This window comes from Dendrobates tinctorius, unplaced genomic scaffold (assembly GCF_039654945.1).
Source record: "Dendrobates tinctorius isolate UK_male_01 unplaced genomic scaffold, ASM3965494v1 ptg000070l, whole genome shotgun sequence".
NCBI classification, from domain to species: domain Eukaryota; kingdom Metazoa; phylum Chordata; class Amphibia; order Anura; family Dendrobatidae; genus Dendrobates; species Dendrobates tinctorius.
Window position 1 is genome coordinate 55234640 of NW_027361738.1, and position 24993 is coordinate 55259632.

General features: G+C 43.3%; 1 protein-coding gene across 19 annotated transcripts in view; it reads left to right on the plus strand.

The window, feature by feature from the left end:
* Nucleotides 1–24993, plus strand: part of PARD3 (par-3 family cell polarity regulator) — a 656180-nt gene that overhangs the window by 42221 nt on the left and 588966 nt on the right. The gene's annotated exons all lie outside the window — the stretch shown is intronic.

The following is a 24993-nucleotide window of genomic DNA, read 5'->3' on the forward strand; positions in this document are numbered from 1 at the left end:
GTGCCCCACAAGCACTGGGGGGAAGCAATCATTTCTCTATCACTGGTATTTTTTGTTTTTTTTTTTGCATATTTTGCTTCTTTTTATTAGAATTTGTTATGGTCCGGGATAGTTATGATTCTTTTGCACCACTTTTTTTTTTTTTTTTTTTTCCCTTTGTGCCATGTCCATCATTTTAAGATCTTCAGTAGAATGGGCACTGCTTAGTTGGAGTCAGTATGTTTGACGTTTTTACAACTTTTATAATACTTTTCTTCAGAGATTTGGTATCGAACTGAGATTAGCCGACTTCAAATGAATGTTAAAGAAGCCATGCTGATGATCATACAAAATATATTTATGCATAATGCACCAAATTGATAATTAGGTCTCATTTAAATATCCATTTTTTTTTTTTTTTTACCTGCACGTTATCTGTCGACATTGAGTCTGGAGACCCCCACACTCATCAGATTGTTGGCCGAATCCCTCAGTTATCGGGGCGTCCAGCTGAAGTCCCTCTAATGTGAATGGTGGCCTTAAGACTAGTGATATAACTGTGACACTGGAGTCACAACCACTGTGTGCTGCTGCTACATCACAGCATAATGCAAGTGAGTGGGGTCTCTGTTCCCTGCTGGTGGCAATGTGACCCCACCAAATGCAGCGATGTAGCAGTGGCTTACAGTGATCTGTGGCTGTGTGACTTGTCGTCGCCATGTAGCCCATAAAAGATTTTTGCAGCCAAGGGTGTTTTATTTTTTTTATTTTTTTTTAATCTAAATATTGACCCTCATTCTATTTGTCGTGGATAAATTAACTACTCTGCACGATTAACAAACCTTTGATGCCATCTGTCGCCCACCAATCTGTTATTAAGGAGGTCTTGCCACTTTGTGATTCTGGTTCTGCATACAGCGCCGGCTAATGAATGATAATTTGCTGCTTGGCATCAGAGGGGGACGTTTTCTTGCTTGTCGAGTGTAACAAGGCATTTAATATTTAATTGGTGGCTCGTTTTACTGTAGATTTCTCCTTTTGCGCAGTCGGGCATGGGTTGTGCTCAGGTTGTTTCTATATTCAATTAAACACTTTCGTTCTTCAGATGTTACAGAAAACGCTGCCACCCACTCAAGACGCTTTCCATAGAGCGTATTGTGAAAGTGCACGGGGTCTGTTCCTGCCTGGTAATAACTGAGCCCTCGCTGATTGCCAATAATGTGCTAATTAAACCGAGAGAAGCTACAAGGTTTCCAATGCTTTACTTCCTAATCGTATTGTGTATCTGTGTTTTCATTAATCATAAAATATGATTGGGCTTGTATAACTTTAGACCCAACCTACATGGGCATATGTGTAATAACTTATTTCTAAAGGGGGATATCCACCTTTTTAATCCACCATTATAAAGGGAAATGTGCTCTAAATTTCTGTTAGGTGGAGGAAACAGTAATGGAGGTGGAGGCCCCATCCAAAGAAGGAATGAATGAAGAATCAGGCGTACTTTTGTGGCTTTTGCCAATGTTAGGAGAGTTGGCCATATCGGAATGGCTTTTGCCTCTTCTATGATGGGCACAAAAGTAGAATGTGCTACTGAGGGGAAAAAAATAAAAAATAGATCTGAGCTCACCATAGGGCACTATGACTGATCAGCGTGGTGATAATCTGGTCTGGTTGTGTAGAGGTACCAGGCTTGGAAACGTGTGGTGGGTGCAGGACATGTTCTCTATCCTGGTGCACAGCCCAACATGAAGGTCTCTATTTTAATGTATCCTGCTCAAAAATAACCAGCTGTTCTCATAGACTTCCGTATACTTTAACAACCAAGTTTCTCTCTTTATTTCTCCAATTAATCTAATAAATATATATATGTATATATGTGTGTGTATATATATATATATATATATATATATATATATGGTATATATATAGAAATATGAGAGAATTGGGATCCAGCAAAAACATGAAAGTTCACCAGAATTATAAAATCTTCTTCTTTATTTATCCATTAATTCATATAAAAAATGAATGAGGAACTCCAAACAATTAGTAACATTCCAGCAAAGGGACTACATGTTTCAGCACTATGTGCCTTCTTCACGCTCAAAAATAACCAGCTGTTGTCATAGACTTCCGTATACTTTAACAACCAAGTTTCTCTCTTTATTTCTCCAATTAATCGAATATATATATATATATATATTCTACCATTTTTTTGTGCATACAGCTCCTATACAGATCTGTGTACCATGTGGTATCATAGGGCCGATAGTACCGTATCATCTTTAGTCCTTAACGGAACTGGGATGGAATGAAACAACATGATTGTGGGGACAGACTCCGTACAGGGTTTGAATGGGGCTTCTTGTAAGGCCAGGGTCACAGTAGTGTATGGCATCGGATGCGATATGCATCAGGAAAACAATGAAGGGGGGGACTCATGGCTGCATAGGCCCTTAATTGGCTGTATTTAACGTTGAGCCTTTATGGGGTTAATAAATAAGGTCATGTGAAGTTCACTGGGCAGTTCTTAATATGGTCAGTAACAAGCTAGAACTGGTTTTTGGCGCCCTTTTTTGAACAAAGGTGATTGGTCAGTTATCTCTTGGTGGGCTCAGGTTGCTTCTATAAATAATCCCATTTGTTTACACTCTGGCACTTCCTCACTGACTGAAGATAAGAATCACCACCCTACTAACCAGAATCCCTTAATGTCTGTCCACTATTTCATCCTTCTTCTCCGCTAGATTTCTGAAACTTAACATGGACAAAACAGAATTCATCATCTTTCCCCCATCTCACGTGACCCCCCCCCCCCCCCCCCCCCAACGAACCTATCCATTACAGTAAATGGCTGCCCACTCTCCCCAGTCCCACAAGCTCGCTGCCTCGGGGTAATCCTTGACGCTGATCTCTCCTTCAAACCACATATCCAAGCCCTTTCCACTTCCTGCCGACTTCAACTCAAAAATATTTCACAAATCCGTTCATTCCTCAACCAAAAATCTGCAAAAACCCTAGTCCATGCCCTCATCATCTCTCGCCTTGACTACTGCAACCTCCTGCTCAGTGGCCTCCCCTCAAACACTCTTGCATCCTTCCAATCTATTCTAAACTCTGCTGCCCGACTAATCCACCTGTCCCCCCACTATTCCCCAGCTTCTCCCCTCTGTCAATCCCTGCACTGGCTCCCCATTACCCAAAGACTCCAGTTCAAAACCCTAACCATGACATACAAAGCCATCCACAACCTGTCTCCTCCATACATCTGTGACCTCGTCTCCCGGTACTTTTCTCACCTACCATCGAAACCTTCAAAAAGAGCCTGAATACTCACCTCTTCCGACAAGCCTACAACTTGCAGTAACCACCGATCCACCAAACCGCTGCACGACCAGCTCTACCCTCGCCTACTGTATTCTCACCCATCCCTTGTAGATTGTGAGCCTTCGCGGGCAGGGTCCTCTCTCCTCCTATACCAGGTATGACTTGTATTGTTTAACTTTATTCTACTTGTTTTTATGTATACCTTTCCTTACATGTAAAGCACCATGGAATAAATGGCGCTATAATAATAAGATCCCACCCGCCCTCCCTATTTCATAGCTGCTTTTTCTTTGTCGTGATGTTCTTTTTGTGGGGAAATCGCCCATTAATTGGGTGGATTGGATATGGTGTTGGAAATATGATTAACTGTTATGGTATTTATTGTATGACTTATTTATTAATTTACTATGTAACCCAAAAATAAACATCACGGCCACTTTTTATGCCAATTCTGTTAGTCTAGTGTATTTATTTGAATGAATGGGCTTGTAGCCTGTGCTCTGTTCTGCTGCGAGCGGGAGCCGAGTGTCATGCGTCTGTGCTCCGATCCTCCCGCACAGAGAGAATCGGAGCGCAACTGCGGAGGAGGCGGAGAAACTAATTTCTCCATCTCCTCCATTGCTGGCGTCAGCGTATATCGCACAGCACTCGGATGACATCCGAGTGATGTGTGTTGTGTCACTCGCACCCATAGACTTATATGGGTGTGAGTGAGCCGAGACTCCAATCGCAGTGTGCTGCAATTTTACACGTACGCTGAATACACCCGAGAAAATAAACGGTGATGTGCTTTCCCCATAGATTAACCCTGGGCCGAGTGCAATGTTTTCTCACAAAGCACTCGTCCGTATTCTACACCAGTGTGACCCCGGCCCAATAATACATCTCACCTGCTGTGGAGATGTAGGACCTCCTGCAGCTCCGTTCTGCACTAATTAATAGTCTGGGATCTCTCCAGTCAACATGGCTTATTTTAGGAACGAGGTTATTGAGTCGTCTAGTTGAGCTAATGGCCTGTTTACACGTCCAGACTGATGTAGCGAGAGTCCGTCTGCTCTCGTTTTCTGCCACTTAGATGGCGCAATTATCGGAAGGATGTGCACACATACAATCACTCGTGCTGTCACACTCGGTTGCAGAGTCCGTCTTTAAATGAGGGAATGTTCTACCGACATCAAAGATGTTTTGAGTTTTTTCTGTATTTGCGTTGAAAAAGATGTGACAAACGATTCAGTGTTTGCTTGTTCATTTTTTCGGCGAAGATGTTGAGACAGTGCAAATGCTCATTTCTGGTCCTGGTCCTAACAAACGGCCATTTGGTCATTCATCGTCTCATGTAAATGGATCTTAAAACAATGGTGTCTTCATTGAGAATTGAAGGGTTCAAAGTCGTTTTACCTCCACTGCTGATATAAAAATAGATTGTACATTTGATATGCCATTGATGTTTAATTTATGGTTGCAAATAATCTAATAAAGCCTAACTGTATATGAAATCCTAAAGAGTTTTGCCAGCACAAAATGACTGTCCAAACCAAGCACAAGCCCTTGGTGCAGCTAAGGCCTCTTTCACACTTCCGTTTTTTACAATCAGTCACAATCCGCCACAATCCGCCAGGTTTTGAAAAAAACGGATCCTCAGTTTTCTTTTGAGGATCCGTTTTTTTCCCCATTGACTTGCATTAATGGCGGATTGTGATGGATTGCTGTCCGTTGCATCCGTTTTTTGTGAGGATCCACCAAAAGTTGCTGTCCGTCACCATCCTCAAAGATTTCAAAACGGAGCTTGCAACGTTTTTTTCTGTGGCGGATCCTCCAGACACTGAGTTAATCCGAAATTCTTTCTGGGTTCCGGACAAAATTATCTCTCTCTCTCTCTCTCTCTCTCTCTCTCTCTCTCTCGTTCCTTTATATTTCCTCATTTTCAGGATCCGTCTAAAAACGGATCCTGTGCCATCAGTTTGGAACGGATCCGCTTCTCTGACTTTTTGGCGGATTTCAACTGATGCTAAAAAACTGAAGTGTGAAAGAGGCCTAAGCAGTTCAGTGTACATTCCCACAGAGCTATTTTTTCCATCTGTCTCTGCTTTTCTCTGGCTCCTGTCAATTAAAAAAAGAGGGATGTGGGATGCACTGATCTGTGTGTCCACTCCAGGGGTGCACTGAGCACCTGTGCTTGGTATGATCAGTCATTTTGTGCTGACAAAGTCCATTTCAAATCCAAATTTCAGTTCCGTTAACACTGTATTCGACCCTCCTCTTCCTTCAGTCTGTGACATTCAAAGGTAAAAAAATAAACCCCCTGATATATTTGGATTTGTTTGTCAGGGTGGGGATTTGCTGTGATCTATGACTCGCGATGAGCATTTTGTAAATTGTACCATATTGAAGTCTGACCCAGTTTCTCTTTAGAAACACAGCATAATATCGCAGCGTAAGCTGAAGAACTTCATTCATCAGCGTCGGGCTCTCCTAATGCTTCCATGGCGCTTTCTTCTCTTCGGGAAGTGTCCTGGTCACCAGCCTGAAAAATAAACTCATGATTTGCCAATACGCTCATTCATCTTTCATGAGGAGCCCCGCACCACAGTGCGCATGCCGGAAGATCTATTTTTGAATTAGGCTCTTTTAGTTTGGGGAGCGTCCCCTTATAAGCCCAACTCATAAAATAAAGGTATGACAGCAGAGAGCGCAAAGCATGCTCTGTCTGTTCTGCTAACTTGAAAGCCTCTTTTGTCTCGAGCCTCTGAGGTGTGTCGTGATCATGCAGCGACATGCTTTTCTCCTGTGCCTCATACTTTTGTCAGTGTAAACATTATAAATTATGCATCTCAGGTTCTCGACTTCTTCGCTCCCAGACCAAAAACTGCAGCTTGATTTTTGTTACTCGTTTAAGGAGCCATACACACTGGACAAAGGTTGAGTGAACCTGTCTACTCTGTAATGCACATGGAGATGTCCCAATTCTTCCCACACAGACGGCCATTGGGAGAAGGAAGCATCAGACGTCTTAGGCCTCTTTCACACTTCAGTTTTTTGCATCAGTTATAATCCGCCAAAAAGGCGGACAAGCGGATCCGTTCTCAAGTGATGTGAACGGATGGCACAGACGGATCCTGAAAATGAAGAAATTTAAAAAGAGAGAGAGAGAGAGAGAGAGAGAGAGAGAATTTTTTTTGGTTTTGTCCGGCACCCAGAAAGAAATTCGGGTTAAATCAGTGTTTGCAGGATCCGCCAGAGGAAAAAACGTTACAAGCTCCGTTTTAAAATTTTTGAGGATGGTGATGGACAGCAACTTTTGGCGGATCCTCACAAAAAACGGATGCAACGGGCATCAATCCGTCACAATCCGCCATTAATGCAAGTCAATGGGAAAAAAACGGATCCTCAAAAAAAAATTGAGGATCCGTTTTTTTTTTCAAAACCTGGCGGATTGTGACTGATTGTAAAAAACGGAAGTGTGAAAGAGGCCTTAGGTTTAGCTGCCGTTAGTAGTGCGAGTTATTAACACTTTCATCATGAAAGGATGTTAGCCAAATAGAGTGTGTACTCTGCAAAACCACCTTTTAAATGGTTATTCCCCTCCAAAAACTAATTACTCCTTTTCGACAGGCTAGGGGATGGTTTGTTCATCTCTGTGACTTCAAGCAATCCCTAGATTGGGACATTGGAACCTCAAGAACAGATTTCTGCAGCTCCATCTTCAAGGCAGAAGTGGTACACATTCTCAGCTTCCACTTCACTCATTGTCTATGGTACTGTCGAGGGCAGCACTCGTGTATATCCAGCCGTACCATAGATGAATGGAGGCCGAGCATGTGCACCTATGCTCCATAGCCCCATTCTTGCATTTATAAATCCCCAATCTCTGGCTTGCTTGGGGTGCCAACAATCGGATGCCTAGCAATCACGGAGTGATCCCCCATCCTATGGATAAGGCTGACTTGTTTTTTTTTTTTTTTTGTTTTTTTTTGTGGGTAGAGGAGGGAGCTTGTGGGCGGCTTATCCCTTTAACAGGCATAACTTGGCTTCTTGTCTCCTAAAGTTAGTTCAGCTTTGCCAGCACAGGCTGGTGCCTATCTCATTGGGTATCAACGGGGTTTTTCCCTTTACGGCCAGTGAGTGCTATAAAGATGGATAACACATACTTGACCATGGATATCCCCCCTCCTCCATATAGCTGCTCCTGGTCCTACACCCAATCCTTCTTTTTCTCATTCCAGCCTGGTTAGCATGGCATGTTATTGTTGCAGCAAATCATTCTCTGCAGTAGTGATTCATTGGTGGGCGTTGCAGCCATTGATTGTCTGCAGCGGTCACATGCCCACTAGACCAGAAGAAAATGAGGGGACAAGGACAAGATGGAATGAAGAGGAAAGACTATGAGGAGCTTATAGTACTTTTGGGCCATATGTTTATTAAGGTGAAGGAGTGGAAAATCCCTTATCTTTGGTAGTACTGATTGTCACAGTGTTCGTAAAGTAAACCTGGCACTTGTAGTGTTCCACACTGCTGTTATATTTTAATGAGAAGGAGTTTGGTTGCGTTTGGATATTTTTAAGGAAGTGGCTCATGCAGTTATGGGCATGTTCCAAAAATGAAAGTTGTGCTTTAATAAAAGTGTCATGTTTATGTTTTTAGCATGTTCTCCTCTACATTTTGTTGTAGGACAGGTGACCATTGTGGCTACGTGCACTTTGGGAATGTGCAGGACAGTAGCCAGAGATAAGACATGGACCTTACCCCTAAAAGTTAATAACCTACAGGCTTTGCAGAGTCTGCTGTTGATAAGAGATTTTGGCATTTTTCCTTTTTTTTTGTTACCTTTTTAAAGGAATGCTCCATCATTTTGTTTTATTGCACCCTCTGTTGGGAATTGGCAATTTGTGTACATTGTTGCACTTACCAGTCGCTATCTTCTGCCGTTTTCAGCGCTGTTACGGTCATCTGGATGATGTGACCACAGTTATGACCTGCTGTCTCGCATATCTTCTCTGTGGACTAGAAGGCACGTTTCTCGCTTTCTTTTTTTTCTTTTTCTTTTTTTTTTTTGCATATGCGAAAAATTGTGCTGATTTCATTGTGTTTGGTCAAAATGCCATAAGTCTGATCAGTCTGTCAGTTTTTCCTTCTGAGTTCCACCATTTTTCTTGGAAAACAAAAAACTGATAAAGGTTTCTCATGCTTCTCCTCTCATATATCCAAGTCCTGTTGAAATTTTTATTTTCCCCTCGCACTCGTAAATTAGCATTTTTGAGTTTGATCCAACATTGATCAATATCAGACAAGTCTTTGTGCTTTTATGCTGACCACTCGGTCTAGGGAAAAAATTGGACACGTGAACTACTCCATGGGTATGCAGGCTATCTAAGAAACATTCAGCGTTCAATCAGTGTGACATCAGTTTTTCTCAGAGGTGGAAAGAAAAGTTTCTCCACCTTCTCCATTTGGTCAGTCTGTGAAAATCAGAGTGCACTTGGATGTCATCCTAGTGTGGTCCAATGTTTTTCACGGCTCCAACACTTGAGTTGCCAATTTTGATCCAACACTCAGATCAAAATTAAACATGTCTGTTTTTTTATTCCTTGGACATGCAGAGCCCCACAGAATATCAAGAGTACCAGTGCTATCCGGGTAAACCTGAGAGCGCTCATCTGATAGGGCTTGTGCATACAACAGATTTATATGAAACGAGTGGTCTGCAGTGTGAGCCAGAAGGAAAGTACTATGGTTACATGATGCAGGAGAGGAACTGAGCAGAGCTGGAAACGGCAGAAGACAGCAATGGATAAGTAATTAATGCACTCGCTACACACACTATTGCTAAAATAGATGGGCAATAAAATTACACTGAGTGGTCATTTAAAGGGAACCTGACAGTAGATTCAGAATCCGACATTGATATAGTTTTAAATTGATGCCGGGACCAGGTGTGTCAGATGACTTGTCTGAGGCAGGTCCACGGCGGCTTCTCCACACTACATGAGAGATTTGTATGTCTAGAGAGTGGGGCTGGAAGAAGCCTCCTGGGATCTACTTCAGGATAGTCCTCTGAGATGCACCATGTCGGGCTGGCATTTCAAAGCAAGGTTTTCCCTGGAGCAATACAGTGTTTCAAAGTAAAACATACAAGACTGTAGTAATATAATCACATTATTTATATACTAGCTGAAGAGCCCGGTGCTGCCCGGGCATAGTAACTAACTGTGGATAGTTATAACAAATTATAATTATCCTCCATCCCATAGTCCCGTGCCCATATACCCAACATACATATCCACCATCCCATAGGCCCGTGCCCATATACCCATCACACATCCTCCATCCCATAGTCCAGTGCCCATATACCCATCATACATATCCACCATCCTATAGGCCTGTGCCCATATACCCGTCATACATATCCTCCATCCCATAGTCCAGTGCCCATATACCCATCACACATCCTCCATCCCATAGTCCCATGCCCATATACCCATCATACATATTCGCCATCCCATAGTCGAGTGCCCATATACCCATCACACATCCTTCATCTCATAGTCCCATGCCCATATACCCATCATACATATCCTCCATCCCATAGTCCCATGCCCATATACCCGTCATACATATCCTCATCCCATAGTTCAGTGCCCATATACCCGTCATACATATCCTCCATCCCCTAGTCCAGTGCCCATATACCCATCACACATCCTCCATCCCATAGTCAACCATTATGACATCATAATGAGCGACGGGGCTTGCAACCTATGATGACATCAGCGTTGCCATGGCAACCATTATGACATCATAATGAGGGGCGGGGCTTGATACACACGCTTTTTCCCCATTATGTAGATAGGGGCAAAATTGTTTGGTGAATTGGAACGCGCGGAGTTAAAATTTCGCCTCACAACATAGCCTAGGACGCTCTCGGGGTCCAGACGTGTGACTGTGCCAAATTTTGTGGCTGTAGCTGCGACGGTGCTGATGCCAATCCCGGACATACATACATACATACTGTACATACATACATGCACACACACACTTGAATGGGGTATATACCAAATACAGATATCACTTACAGTAGACTAACAAAGGTAGACTGATACAGAGGGGAGAGGACCCTGCCTTTGCGGGCTTGCATTCTACAGGATGATGGGGAAGGAGACGGTAGATCGGGGTTGCAGTAGCTCCGGTGGTGTTGGGGTGCCAGTGTCCTTGCAGGCTGTAAGCTTTCCTGAAGGGGTGGGTTTTTGTGTTCCGTCTGTAGGATCCAAATGAGGTTGATATTCGGATGTGTTGCGGCTCTGAATTCCAGAGGATGGAGGGATATTTGGGAGAAGTCTTGGAGGTGATTGGGTGAGGAGCGAATAAGTGTGGGGAAGAGGAGGTCTTGGGAGGACCGGAAATTACGCGAGGGAAGAAGTTAGTTCGGAGATGTACGGAGGAGGCAGGTTATAATGGATTTGTAGGTCAGTGTTAGTAGTTTGAACTGGATATGCTGGGAGTCATCGCCTCCTGATTCATGCTGCTTGTGGTTCGCGCAGCATTAACCAGCTGATTACCCCTAGGCTATATTCACATGTAGTCTTTGCTGTTTTTTTTTTTCCTGCACTAAAAACAGTTTTCATAATACACGTTTTGCAGCTTGTGACGTTTTTTTTTTTTTAGCAGTGTTTTGTTTGGGAATGCAGATTACATGTGTGCTTTGTATACCATATATGTTTAAGGAAGTTAGTCACCAAAAACGCTGCAAAAATGTCTTCACGTCCACTTTTTTTTTAATGGATGAAAAAATACTGCAAAAACTGCTTAAATAATTGACTTGCTGAGATTTCAATTACACAAACAGTTTTCAAATTCAGTCCTGAAAATAAAAGGTGTGTGCATGAGGATTGTGAAATCTAATAGCTTTTGCTGGTACTGTAAAAAATTGTTTGCTTAAAAAAACTGCATGTGAACATTGCTTTACCCTACCATAATAGAATTTTTATGTATGTTTTTTTATTTTTCTTAAATGACTGAAGGTGACAGTGACCAAAACTGAAGTGGAAGCCAAAATATCCAGATTTTATTTTTTAAGGGAATCTGTCACCTATTTTTTCGCATATAAGATGCGGCCACAACCATCAGGGGCTTATCTACAGCATTCTGTAATGCTGTAGATAAGCCCCCGATGTAACCTGAAAGATAAGAAAAACAAGTTATATTATACTCACCGGGGGGCGGTCCGGTCTGGGTCCGATGGGTGTCGCGGTCCTGGTCCGGTGCCTCCCATCTTCTAGCGATGATGTCCTCCTCCTTGCGTCCCGTTGCGGCTCCGGTGCAGGCATACTGCTCTGCCCTGCGCACTGCAGTACTCCACTCTGCCATCGACAGCATTACAGAATGCTGTAGATAAGCCCCTGATGGTTGTGGCCGCATCTTATATGCAAAAAAATAGGTGGCAGATTCCCTTTAATGGCACTTATTTGGGAATTTTTGGTCACACATATTAGTGTCTAGTCAATAACTGTTTATCAATTGGCTTTTACATTTTTGTGCACGTTCTGTTGGGTATGTTCACAGATCCTTTTGCATATTTAATATTTGAGATAGTGGAAACTAGTATAAACTAGCGTGTTGATGTTGGTCATTACTAGCAAATTACAGGTTTCCGAGTCAGGATAGAAAGGGAAGTGCTGATCATCTATAAGGAGCTTCTTCTATTCCTCACCACTTTTTTTTCCCTATCCTCTACAAGTTTTGTGGTTATAAATAAATGATGGATCATTCGTGACAGTTATTGGTTGGAATATCCCACACCTAATACTTGTTGCATTGTTTTGGCCTTGTGTAACAATCGGAATAACCATATGTGGCAACTTTTCCTGAACATTCAGGGTATGTGCACATGCTGCGGATTGGGGTGCGGATTTGGCCGTGCGGATTGTGTAAAATCCGCAGGTAAATCTGCAGGACAAAAGACCTGCAGATTGGCCTGTGGTTTTGCCCTGCGGTTTTTCATCTCCACAATGGAGGAGATGGCAAACCGCAGCGGAATCCGCAGAAAGAACTGACATGTCAATTCTTTCTGCGGTTTCAAAACCGCGCAGAAAAATCCGCACCGTCCGCACAGCGTTTTTTTATTCCCATAGGGAATAATGGTACTGTACACCTCAGCAAAAACTGCTGCGGACCCGCAGTGGCTAAATCCGCTGCTGAACCGCAGCAGAATCCGCAGCGTGTGCACACACCCTTATGCATGGATATACAGGATGTGTTCACACGTAGCAGATTTGCTGCAGATTTTTTTCACAGCTAAGTGCATGTGTGTCGCATGCGGATTTTGCTGCTGATTTGCGGCGTATCTTTAATTTTTGCTGCACACTGTGAAATCCGCCGTTATTCCCACACACAGAATTGACCGACTGCAGATTTTTAAATCCCAATCACATGTCCATTTCAACGCAGACATTTTCTGCAACGTGTAGATGTGAATTGTTGAAATGTTATGTACTCAGCAGCTGCTGTTATGCTGCGGATTGTATACACGAGTCTAGGCAGATAATGTACAACAGGTCTGCTACTCCCCATAGGGTATTGGTATTTCTGTGGGGAAGACGCATTCATACACCTTAGACTAATATGGTCTGAACCTGTCGATATTAGCTGGTTCGATCAACGATCTGATGTGTATCAGGGTGCTGGCTGGCGGATGGTTGGGAGAGATGCCGATTGGACATGTCTGTTGTCGGACTGCCGATTGTTCTTGGATAACGGCTGACGTGTCCTTGTATAATAGGTCTCAGTGTTAGGTGGTCAGATGTCAGCAGTTCCTACAGATAAAATCATGATACTTTGCCCAAAATCTGTGACCGGGGAGCAGCTTGTTCCTGTAGTTCATGCTGCCTAATTTGAGCTAATTTTGCTCTGACGGTCAGTTTCTCTCACCCAGATTTCCAAGCTGATTTTATTGAATGGTTTAGAGAAGTAATTGGACCAATTTTACACAAAATATGCGGTAACTCTAATATTAAATCTAGTAATACTCCTCCTCCTTGTCAGTGAGGCCTCTGTTTTTTTTTTTTTTTTCTCTCTCTGTGTTTTGACAAGTAAGATTTCCTCTGACCGTCTTGTATTCTGTGCAGACAATTTAGTCTGGAACATTTTCACTCTCTGGAACCTGATGTATAATTGATCGCCTTTCCATGATGTATTGTATGCACTTGGTGCATAGCGGTTAGTATTGCTCTTTATCCCAGCGCTTGTTAGGTATCACATATCCATCTCCTCGAGCATTATTGGCAGTTTCACTGCTGTTTCTATTAGGATCTAATTGACAGATTAATATGGGTTGTTTATTCTTTATAAATTATGTATTCACAGTATTGAAAGGGTTTCTCCGAGACAATGATGGACTATCTTTAGAATATGGCATCAATAGCAGAATATGGCGGTCCAATTCCTTGGCGACCTGTCGATCTGCCGATCATTGGTGTTTTCCTTGGTGTCCTCCTGGACATTGCTCTGATTTTTTTTTTTTGAGTGACTGTCTGGTATTGGAGCAAAGAGCCGTTCAGTTACAGGGCACCAAGTCCCCCTGTAATCGTAATAGCAATAAAAAACAACAAAAAGACCAAGCCATGGTCTAGATAAGGTTTCCTTGGAAATATTTTGATTTCTCATGTGCATTGTGCCCATATTTTACTTTTTTTCTTTTATTTTTACAAACGATCGACAACAGGGTCACTGGCGAAGCTGCCTCAGCAAAACAACCACCATAATTTTCCTGAAGCGGCTTCACCTGGGAAAACTCTGCAGTTGTGTAAATGACTCCCTTTGCACATACAATGCCTTTCTAGGGTGTGTTTCCAAAATTCATTGAAATTGCCCATGTAGATTAAATATAGGTTGGCCAAAGTACTTCATTTTTATTATATGTGTGTGTGTGTGTGTGTGTGTGTATATATATATATATATATATATATATATATATATATATATATATATATATATATATATATATACACACAACGTGTGTGTGTGTGTATAGTATAATATATAATATTGTGGTGCAGTAACCTCTGTTAAAGCTAGGGGGCGCTGTATATGCTACTGGAAGCTACACGCTATTATGATAACGAAGAGCGGTTTATGCTGATGTTTAATAAACCGAATGAACTGTTTGACCCGGAGTGTCCCCACGTATGCCTCAAAGACCGGTCAAGTGAGTAAATCCCGTCCACTCATTTGGTGGATCTCTACTATATAGTGATAGATAGATAGAGAGATATATATATATATACACTAGCTGAAGGGCCCGGCGTTGCCTGGGCATAGTAACCAACTGTGGTTAGTTATCACAAATTATAATGATTATATTGCACATAAAAACCGTGCATCTAATCCTATCCTGTGTGATACTGGGCTCCCCCTGCAGTCTGTGTCAGAGGGTGGTCTGTGTTGGCACGGTAATAAATTGTGTTATTTCCAGCTTTACAGAAGGATAACACCATAGAAATGATAAGAATAATAGGCCTCAGTTACCACAACTGTCTACAAAGAAAACTGTTGCTGATAGCAACCAATCACAGCTCATTTTTCATCTTTTAAACAGCTCTGGGACAGCCTGGCGAGTTTTAAGTCGCGACTTTTGTGTTTGGACTTTTATGTGGCGAGGTTGGTGTATGTGTGGTGAAATGTGTGCTGAGGGTGGTATATGTGTGGAAGCACGTGGTAGTGTGTGGTGCATTTTGTGTGTGTGTTCATATCCCCATGTGTGGTGAGTATCTCATATCAGGGCCCCACCTTAGCAACTGTACTGTATATACTCTTTGGCGCCATCACTCTCATTCTTTAAGTCCCCCTTGTTCACATCTGGCAGCTGTCAATTTGCCTCCAACACTTTTCCTTTCACTTTTTCCCCAGTATGTAGATAGGGGCAAAATTGTTTGGTGAATTGGAATGCGTGGGGTTAAAATTTCGCCTCACAACATAGCCTATGACGCTCTCGGGGTCCAGACGTGTGACTGTGCCAAATGGCTTTTATGTACAAGATCTGTATAAGCGATCACATATTTCCAGTATTAAATATGTATAAGCAGTTTTAAACTAAATTTGCCTCTATGCACTAATAATGGAATTTGCAGCTCCTCCATAAGAATCTTAGTTGCTGGCTGTGGACTACCTTGCATGGGACGTGTTCTCCATAGATGGTGCGCAGGAGAGCAAGGTGGAGTATTTTTTTTTCTCCTTTTTATGCAAATCACATTGACTCATAGAGGTAATAATGTACTGGGTTTTTTTTTATTACTGCCTAAGCAGTTTTTCCATTGTAACAGAAGGTTATCTCACTGTGTTCCAACATATTCCCCTAAGGTCATGAAGGTGAACATTGCACGTAATGACAGATGAGTTTGTAAAGTCTATGTATATATTTAGACATAAAATGAATGATATGCTGATTGTCTGCAGCACATGTGAGACTGTGCGTGGTACGCCAGCTTTACCACAATGTAGATTTATGGGGCTCTCAGAACAGGTCTCGCTTTTGTTGTGGAGCACTTCAGAAATTGATTGTGTGGCTGGATTTTCTGTTTGCATAGGTTTATTCACATGAAGTGTCCTCACAATGCCCGGCACCTTCCTGTATGATGCATTTCATATTGATCAGATCCGCCTTTATTATCCATTGTCTGTTGTGTGCCTGTACTCCAAGCTTTCCATAATGTCTTAGAACTGAAATGCGCATTATTTCATCTTCATTTATCGTGCATGTTTTGTTGATTGTCCACGTCGATCTCATATCTTAATATATACTTACCTTGTAATGTCTTCACATCCTGTTCCGTCCACATGTGTCCGGATCCCAGAAGAGGCGGAAGTTCACCGACCGCCATATTGGGACACCCAAGTGATGGATGTCTCCATATGGAAACTGCTGGTGGTACCTGCCTCTTGCGCGGTGCCACCAACGGAACACCGTCGAGACACAAACAAACACACACACACACACTCACTGTATATGCCGTACGCAACGCACACACACTGCATATGCCATGCGCACACACACACTGCATATGCCATACACACACACACACTGCATACGCCGTACGCACCACACACACACACACTGCATACGCCATACGCACCACACGCAGCCTCTTGCGTGGTGCCACCAACGGAACACTGTCGACACACACACACTCTCACACTCGCTCACTGTATATGCCATACACAACACACACACACACACACCAGACTCACACTGCACTGCCTACGCTGTATGCACCACACACACACACACACACACACACACACACACACACACACACACACTGCATACGCCGTACGCACCACACACACTGCATACGCCATACGCACCACACGCAGCCTCTTGCGCGGTGCCACCAACGGAACACCGTCGACACACACACACACTCTCACACTCGCTCACTGTATATGCCATACACAACACACACACACACTGCATATGCCATACACACACACGCACCACACTCACACTGCACTGCCTATGCTGTATGCACCACACACACACACACACACACTGCATACGCCTTACGCACCACACACACACTGCATACGCCTTACGCACCACACACACACACACACACACTGCATATGCCATACACACACACACACACCACACTGCACTGCATACGCTGTATGCACCACACACACACACCTCTTGCGTGGTGCCACCAACGGAACACCGTCGAGACACACACTCTCACACTCACTTACTGTATATGCCGTACGCAACACACACACTCTGTATATGCCGTACGCAACACACACACACTGCATATGCCATACACACACACACTGCATACGCTGTACGCACCACACACAAACACACACTGCATACTCCGTATGCACCACACACACTGCACTGCATACGCTGTACGCACCACACACAAACACACACTGCATACGCCGTACGCACCACACACACACTCTGTATACACCGTACGCAGCCTCTTGCACGGTACCACCAGTGGAACACTGTCGCGAACACGCCACCGCCGGGATCAGTCGAATGATTCACTGACCGCCGCCATCTTTGTACAGGAGAAGTGCATGCGCAGTTTTAATGTGACTGCCGCTATCTGTCTGCATAAGCATGGAGGCGGTCTGATTTACTGCACCTGCGCGAATTCCATGCAGTCACAGTGAATCATTCGGCTGATCCCAGCGGCAGATGCGCGATGTGTCTACAGGCAGAGGAATCCGGTCACATTAAAGAGGTTTTCCCACAAACGAAAGTTCATTTTAAAAATAGTTTGTGTCTGACCGTGTACAGAGCATACCGCATCTCCTGGGCAGGGGAGGAAGCAAAAGACAATACTGACATTACAGCAGGGGATCACAGAGGATTCATTTTGTGAGGTAAAATATTTCACTGACTGTTTTTAAAAAATATTTTACCTCATAAAATGTATCCTATGCGATGAGGGAAGAAGACAGCACAGTGGTGGAGAGAGACAGCGCAGACAAGGGGGAGAGCACATGGTGTACACAGGTCATAGAAGAGATGACATGAGAGAAGAGAGCGCACAGGGGAGAGACAGCTCAAACGGGACAGCACAGGAAGGAGAGAGACAGCAGACAAGGGGGATAGCACATGGGGTAGACAGGTGAAAGAAGAGAGCACAGACGGGAGAAGTTGACCTTGGAGCCCATTTTTCTTCAAGTGCCTCCTTATTGTGCATCTTTAAACAGCCACACCGCTAGTAGAGTCCAGTTATCAGCTGATGTTATTTGTGGGTTTTTCTTTGCATCCTGATGAATTTTCCTGGCATTTGTCACAGGTGAGGATGTTACCTTTTAGTAGCCATTCAAACTCATTTGTGTCAACTTCTGTGCATGTTGTCAGACCAAAATCACCAGGGTATGTGAACTTTTGATCAGGGTCATTTGGATGTTTTGGGTTGTCATGATGATTTAAAAAGAGAAAACACAGTAGTTTGACAATAAATGGCTTCACCCAACCACTAACCATGAGTGGAGAAAACGTTTTGGTGTTATCATTCATATGCTCTGAAAAAAAGGCCAAGAAAGCAAAAATTCTGTCGGGGTATGTAAACTTTTGAGCACAACTGTACATATGCTTCCCTGTTATGCTTGGATGGTCTTGAACAGCAAGTCCATGCCCAAAAGTAGTTGTCATTTTGAGGGCTCTCCTGGGGTGGGTTTTGCTGCTGGATGGAAACTTTGGACAGTTTCATCCACAGATTGCTGATTTGCCTAGTCTTGTGTGATCTTCTGCATATTGGACATGAATGGGAGCTGCCTGCCATTTACATGCATCAGTGTGGTCCACAAATCAGTTCGGACTTGTGCACACTGCAAATTTTTTTTTTTTGTTGTCACGCAGACCGTTGTTCCATGTGGAAAATCAACCAAGTGCACTGGCAATTGGTCCTTCTCTGCTCGATATTGTTTCCATTTTCTAGCTTCCAATAGTTATTCATTGATTCTGGCTTGTGCAACAGTAAAAATGGCCATAAGTGTGGCCCACAGTGACCGTTCTCATCGTCCTTGCTGCCTCGCTGATGTCTTATGGATTAATGAGGGTCCAGGTGTTAGACTTGCACTTGTAGACCCTGGGGGCTCAAATCCAGATTCTCCGTCTTCAGATGCAACGACGTGAAGGTTACAGCATCTAGGACTGATGCGGTGCGAGCTTCTTTGGCGATGTTATTTTAGAGCCGATATGGAGGAATAGCTTTTTTTTTATCCTTTGGTTGTGAAATTGGCCACAGAACAAAGCGGCCTGATCAGTTATCACACGATTGCTCCCAGGGGATCCTGCCGCATAGGTGACGCTCCCATCGCATGTGTTTCCTGTTTGGATTCTTTGCCGATGAATCACGTTCTATCTGATCCTCGTCTGACTACATAATTGAGCAATCTGATTTAACACCATTGTCTTATTCAGCTAGTTGGTCCATTGGGCATTGATGTGGGTGGTAGTTAGAGGATCTGTTTGATCTCATTTTTTTTTCTCCATTTTTACATTTTAAAGGGATTTTTTTTTTATTTATTAAACTAAAAGGATATTCCCATATATTGCTACTATATACTTGCACGTCATCAAATGGGGGTGATCTGTCGTTTGCGACATCCGCGTATCTTGAGAATTAGGGATGTCATACACTTTAAATGAAATGGTTGTTTCAGACCACAACATATATTCATCAACTGGTTCGTTTCAACTCGCGACCGATCAAGTCCGACGACCATTCCTAACACTTGGCGGGTGTGTGTTCCCCCCCCCCCCCCGCCGCCATTGACCAGGATTGGCTGAAAAGATTCAATATTTCCCCGTGTAGTATATGCGTTTTGGGCCATCGATAAACCATCGCTGATTCATGAAACAGCAGGAGGTTTGTTGCAGTATTTTTATCCAATGTGTATGGCATTTTTCTTCTGCACTGTGGCTACCAAATGTTATAAAATAACCCCCCCCCCCCCCAAAAAAAAAAAAAATCCCTGCTCCTCTTTCCTATCACCCATTTATTGTTTAGAAGTGGCTACCCTGTGACCGCTGCAGGCGATTAGTTGCTTCAGTCAGCTCGTGCTCTAACACTGGCATCATGACTCCTAGTGCTGGGTGGCGATAAGTTGTCACCTGCTCCTGAGGCCGTTGATTGACTGCAGTGGTCATGGTTGTTTAAGTAAAGACTAGGGAGGGTCAGTGCTGGATTGGCAGATGTGGAGTAGTGAGTATTGGATATTTCGTCACATTTTCTGCCTTTTATTGTCCCCAAAGAATCTGCCACTGAATTTCAACAGGTCAGATCCTTCTCTTCGACATTGTTGGTGGAGGTTCGGGAGACCCCCCCAATACACATTATAGCTGCTGATCTGTGCATGAGGCCTGTAAAGGGAGTCTCTTAACCTCAAAACATTAACAAAACCACTTATAGAGGTGTGTCGGGGATTTAGCCCTATAAAAATCATTTACTTGCTCAGTTACCATTAAAACCCACCATTTAGTTTGTATTCAAATTAGGGTTTCGGGAAGGTATAGTGCACTTTTCCCTGCCTTAATTTGTGTATTGAGCACTATCGATTGAACTCAATCAGCAGGTCTACATGGACTCTGCAGCCATACTCGGCGTTTTTGGCTCGCAGGCTCCTGTCTGCAGTTCAGTACCGAGCGTCTGTCACAGACAGGAGCCAGTGATGAGGTCCAGCAATAAGGTAGTGTGGCTGCAGTGTCTGTGCAGAGCCGCTGACGGAGCTCAGCACTGTCGAACAAGACATGACCGTCATCCGCTCTGTACCGGCGCACCAACACTGCAGCTTTGCCCTTGACCATGCCTAGGATGCACCGAAGTTGCCTCATTTGCAATCGGAATAAATAGTTTGATTTTTTGGCAGCCAAACCACAAAAAGCTCTACTACAGCTATGATTTTTATGGGCGAGAAGCCCCCAATATACTTGTATAAGTGGTTTAGTTACCATTTTAGAAGCGACAGACTCGTTTCAAGATCTCATCCTCACCCAGCAGAAAGACACTTGCAACCTAAATTGACCTACCCTGCAGAGTGGAAGTTGCAGAGCTTGCTTTTGCAATAGAAAAATAGAAGTTTAAGACAAATCTGTATCATTTCTGCATCAAAATGCGTGATCCATGATCCTAGAAAAAAATATTGCTGCTTAAAATTAGCAGCTTGATCAGTCCTATGTGAAGTGAACTGATGTTAAGGAGGTATCAAAGGGTTTGAGAAATGAGAGAAGGCGGTTTGGATCCCCCCTGAGTAATGTTACCTGGGCAGTGTAAGCGATGAGCTGGTAGATGGAGGTTGCGTGGCGCGGTGCCAGGTATCAGGCAGGTGCGCCGTGCCCCTCCTCCAGGGTAGGATGGAATAGGAATAGGTCGCTGCAGGTGAGTCAGTGTAACACACCGATCCCACGGCCGTCTTCCCAGCACTAATGTAAGCAGCCGCTGACAATGGGGATGAATAAGCGCGGCTGAAAGGTTAGGTAAATGTTTATCCGCTCATTTACGAGGGAGTTTCTGAAGTGTGACTCTAATGAGCAAATACAGGGAAGTATAATAAAACTACACACAAACAACATTTCTGGGCGAACAGTCTAATCTTTTCTGATTTTAACTCACATTTTAGATTGCAGTAGTAAATTGCTGGAAGAGTTATTCCATAATTCTTGGCTGCTTCTCTTATCGTCATGTTGTCCAAAAGTCTGGGCTAATGGATTGCTTAATATAATAAAGGGGATGGAAGCAGCACGAGCAGCCTGATACACGAGCAGCTGCAGCAGTCCTTCCCTAAAGTTTCCGAGAAACAAGGAGATATCCGAAAAAGTAATGCACATGGATGTCAGCTATTCCTGCGTTTTAATAGTTCATTTAATTGCTCTGTGTAAAGAATAAAGGCCTTGGTGAGCGCTGCTGGATTTCTTTACATTGTTTGAGCAGAGCTATTACCATTGATGGCCTCTTGGTGAGAGCTGTTCCTTGGAAACTTTTACTGGCCCCAAACAATTTATTTGCCTACGTAGCCATTTTGATCCCTTTATAAGCCCAAATGCAGCTCCATCAGCGAGAAATCACCTTTTTACGTTGTCTGCAAGTGCATTAGGGCGTGAGGATGCACTTACAGCTTCTCAGGCGCTCCCTTTATTTACTTTCTATTAGCACCCTCCTCCGGATGATTGACAGGTCAGTGACTGTGTACAAGATCAAATCATCTGTCATCAGATAGGGTAGGGTGCTGCTAGGTAGAGAATACAGTGTGAGGCTGAGGAGCTGTAAGTGCATTGTCGCATGCGACTCACTTGCCAGACACAGCTTCAAAGAGTTTTTTTTCCGCTGTTGGACTTGTGCTTTGCGCTTGTAAAGGGATCGACTGATTTATCTTTAAAATGCTAGACGATCATATTAATGGTTTTGAGGGGGGCTGTCAGGTTTTTTCTAAGCCATATTGGATAGCTGTCAGCTTACGGCTATCTTTTCCGACTCCTACATACACAGGCGCTGTCAACTCTTTTTCTGAAAGCCACTTTTTTGTGTTCATCTGAGACTGGTCTAATTTGAACTGGAGCCATTTAGAGTAGATGAATACTCCTGAGGTGTGTGCTTTATATTGCATTTTTTATTTTTGTTTTAGATGCAAACATCCACATAGGTATAGGTGTGTGTATATATTTTTATCATTTGCTTGATCAAAGCCCTGTATTGTCTTTGTATTGTCGAAATTCTCGTCTATAAAAAAAAAAATCACCCCTGTAATAAAGGGGTCTTCCTTTTGTCTACTGTCCACTGCCTGTTGTCAAGTTTAATCCATTGCTAGCCACTGAGATGCCAAGACAGACTACAGGATGGGGGGGGTGGCTCTTTAGTTCCCTTCCGTTTGTTAAATTACATACAAGGGAAGCAGATTTCGAGGCAAACAAGCACAGGACAATGGTAGGAACAGGTCATGCTTGGATGAGAGAGGAAGTTTCAGGACCTATAGTGCTGGCAGAGTGGTATTAAAGATGAACTGCCCAACAAAATAGACTGGATGGAAGGTTACACGATGGGCGGCACAATGGCTCAGTGGTTAGCACTGCAGCCTTGCAGCACTGGGGTCCTGGGTTCAAATCCCACTAAGGACAACATCTGCAAGGAGTATGTATGTTCTCCCCGTGTTTTCGTGGGTTTCCTCCGGGTTCTCTGGTTTCCTCCCACATTCCAAAGACATACTGATAGGGAATCTAGATTGTGAGCCCCATCGGGGACAGTGATGATAATGTGTGCAAACTGTAAAGCGCTGCGGAATATGTAAGCGCTATGTAAAAATAAAGATTATTATTATTACTACAGAGATCTAACATTAGGGCAGTGTCTGGACATATTAGGCCAATATGTGTATCTCTTATCTGTTTTCAACTTGGGGATGAGTGCAGTCAGACCATTCTTTTCGACTGGTTTTGTGTGAAAGGACAGGTACGCTTACAATATGTTCAAATGTTGCAGTGGATTTTTTTCTGCAGCAAATACAAGAGTGGTGGCGGGGGAAACATTCAATATGTGTTTTTAATGTGCGTTTTCACCTATTCATTTCAATGTGTAAAAAGCGCTGCAAAATTTTTTGAAGAATTGACATTTTATTTTCTTCTGTGATGGAATCACTGATTGGGTGGATCAGAGAAATGTGGTAGGTATAGTAAGTCGCAACCAAGCATTTGATAAAGTGTCGCATACTATCTTTATTGAAAAAAATGACCAAGTCTGGGATTGACAGGGCTAGATAGGTGGATTCGTACTCAAGAAGTGGTAATAAATGGTTGCACGTTCATTTGGAAGAATGCTTCAAGTGGGGTACCACAAGGCTCTTTTCTGGCCCCAGTGACCTAGTAACATAGTTATTAAGGTTGAAGGGAGACTTTAAGTCCATCTAGTTCAACCCATATCCTGTCCTAACTTGCCCTAACATGTTGGTCCAGAGGAAGGCAAAAAAAACCCATGTGGCAACAGTAAGCTTCACATTGGGGAGTGTTGTTCAACATTTTTATAAATGATCTAGATAAGGAACTGAAGGGTAAACGAATCAAGTTTGCAGGTGATGAGGGATAGCTAAGGCTACTTTCACACCTTCATTTTTTTTTGCGCTGTGTGCGCAGTGCAAACGCGCATAAAAAACGCATCATGCGGTTTTATGCGTTTTCTTGTTTTTTGAGCATGTTTTTTTTGCGCTGACGTGTGCATGACCATACACACGTCAGCGCACCCATAGACTATAATGTGTTTTTGGGGGAATTTCGTGCGCATGCGTTTTTTTGAGACAGGTCGATGGCACAAAAAATGCAATAGGATGCATTTTGTGCGCCCGGGCGTACACTACAAAAAAACACATGCGCATACAAACGCGTGCAAACGCATGACTATGCGCACCCATGTTAAGTATAGGAAAAAAACGCATGCACATTTATGGGCAAAAACGCAGCGCAAAAAAAACCGCAAGTGTGAAACCAACCTAACACTAGATAAGACAGAGAGAGGATTCAGAAGGATCTAGATAAGCTTGAACAATGGGCAGCGACTAATAAAATGATATTTAACAAGGGGAAATGCAAGAATTGACATCTGGGAAATAAAAAACAAAATTACATCTCTAGAATGGGAGGCATAGAACTAAGCAACAGCACGTGTGAAAACGACTTGGGTATATTAGTAGATCACAGACTGGACTGTACATGAGTCAACAGTGTGATGGATCAGCAAAGAAAGCGAACACTGTTCTAGGATGTATTAAGAGAAGCATAGATTCTAGTTCACGTGAAGTAATTATTCCACTCTACTCCTCTTTGGTGAGTCCTCTTCTGGAATCCTGTGTCCAATTAGGGGCATTACATTTTTAAAAAGACTTTGTAAAACCTGGAGCAAGTTCAGAGAACAGCTACCGGGATGGTGAGCAGACTGCAAAGTATGTACTATGAGAAACGGTTATAGGAGCTGGGAATGTTTAGCTTGCCAAAAAGATGGCTTAGAGGAGACCACCTTCAGGGCTCATATTCAGCATTCTATAATGCTGTATCTCTGCCCCCAACCTGACCTAGAAGAACTGAAAAATAACTTATTATACTCCCCTGTAGGGTGGTTCAGTCCGAGGGGTGTTACTCTTCTTCGTCTGGCACCTCCCATTTTCTTGTAATGCTGTCGTCTTTGGTTCATGTGGATG